Source organism: Triticum urartu, chromosome 3 (assembly GCF_003073215.2).
Source record: "Triticum urartu cultivar G1812 chromosome 3, Tu2.1, whole genome shotgun sequence".
In the NCBI taxonomy this organism is placed as follows: Eukaryota; Viridiplantae; Streptophyta; class Magnoliopsida; order Poales; family Poaceae; genus Triticum; species Triticum urartu.
In genome coordinates, this window is record NC_053024.1 from 382,804,956 (window position 1) to 382,807,168 (window position 2,213).

Consider the following 2,213-nt stretch of genomic DNA (forward strand, 5'->3'; position numbering starts at 1 on the left):
CACGAGTCCTGATGGACGGTGACAGCAGTCTAAACCTGATATATCAGGACACAATCCACAAAATGGGGATAGACCCAACGAAAATTTGCCACAACAATACTACCTTTAAAGGAGTAACGCCAGGCCCAGGGGCTCATTGCACGGGCTCCCTGCTACTAGAGGTTATATTCGGCTTCCCCGATAACTTCTGTAGTGAAAATTTAACCTTCCACATTGCTTCGTTCCAAAGTGGCTATCAAGCACTACTTGGACGCGAAGCTTTCGCTCGCTTTAATGCAATACCGCATTACGCTTCCCTCACGCTTAAGATGCCCGGTCCACGTGGCATCATTAACAGTAAATGGAAATATTGAGCGATCCCTGCGCGCCGAAGAGAGTGCGGCTGGCTTGGCAGAAGCCAGCCACACACTAAAACGGCCTCACCAACTAAAGCATTCGATAGGTCGTCAAGACTACGGACACAGTTAGACGAGTCCGATGCAGCTATATGTAATTCACACAGGTTTGATGGCCACACCCCTATTACAAATACAAGGGGCTCAACGCGCGCAGACAAGTGGCTATTTTTACTCATCTTGAATTGTACATGGTTCTTTAAACCTACCTTTTTGCACGAAAACTTTTCACCTAAGTTCCTCTCTTTTACAGATGACCATCGTGCTACACCCATCCAGGATACGGCACAACGGAGACACAGGCGCAGACGTGCAGCAGGGACCCGTTCCAAGGATTCTTTCTAGATTAAGACCCTTCGTCAACCTTTTTTACTGTCTCTTGTTGATACACATCCCTCGGATTCTCAGTACAATTGAGAAGGATGCTGACGTCTTGGCATGTGGCCACGTCAGAATAATGCACATACCTGGACACTAGGGGCTTCTTACAAAGCGCACTGTTTAGGCCCGGTTTACACCATAAAGACCGAATACCTTAGGGAGTGTTCGGCGTCGCGAGTTTGGCCTTATATGCATCAGCTCCGAATCATGTCTTTGGTCAAATGTTGGGTTTGCCCGGCTCCTGTGTTTTGCTGCCTTACGTTCCGCTCTATCGGCTAAGGCGGCACCAGGAGAACTACTGCGATTGTGCCCTGGTTCATCCGGACGAGCACCTCAGTAGAGAAAGCCGAAAACTGACTGTCATGATATAGCGTGAGACTGGTCAACCACTCGATGACCTATCAGAATCTTAGAATTCCTCCGCCTTAACGAAGGGACTTTTCCCGGCCAGACATGTACGCACCCCGAATTCGGGTGAGTGCGGAGCCACCAGGGGCTATATAGTAGCCCCACTGTCAAACTCCTCTGGCTAAGTGAAAGTGTTAAAGCATTATAGTCCGGTTGCCTAGTTCGCTACGCTATCACCTCCTTAATAGGACCAAGACATTGGATTAAGTGTGAGCACGCGTTTTCTGCGAACACCCCCGCATTATATGCGTGGGGGCTGAAGACGACGACTGCAATCTTTCAGGATATACATACGTAAACGACCGCACAGGAGGCATCATATTACTTTCGGGCAAAAGTATAAATACAGCCTTGATAAATTTACTAAAACATTGTTTTTACATGGGAATACATCTCACTCAAACATAATATTTTTTGAGCACTAGGCCTCTATCAAATGAGCACCCTCAAGAACTTCTTCAAAATAGTGCTCGCAGCCACTCGGCCTATGGCCGAACCCTGCGCCGCAACAGTGGTAGCATCCATCTCCGCCCAGTATGCTTTGACATGGGCAAGGGCCATCTGCGAGCCTTCTATGCACGCCGACCTCTTCATCGCATTGATGCACGGCACCGCACCAAGGAACTGCCGCACCAGGCTATAGCTGTTCGGCTTTGGCCTTTCCGGCCATAGCTGATCCACGACAGACCTCATGGAGAGTCCGGACAACCTATTGAGTTCGGCCCATTCGGCTAGCTGATCAGTCAATGGAAGCGGACGCTCTGGAACGTTAAACTGCGACCAGAACAGCTTGTCCACTTCACGATCTGTTTGATCTCGGAAGTATTCGGCCGCATGGACCGCGCTCGCCGCCAAGTCCAGATATGCGTATGCCGAACTCCACCGCCGATCCAGAGGGGCATACCACGGATCTTCGAACTTCCTCCGCGGCATAAAGGGCTTCCTAGCCACAATATCCCCGGCTTCACGCAACTCCTTCTTCTTCGCTCTCATAGCAGAGCGGGTGTCTTTGGTCACCATCATGGCCTT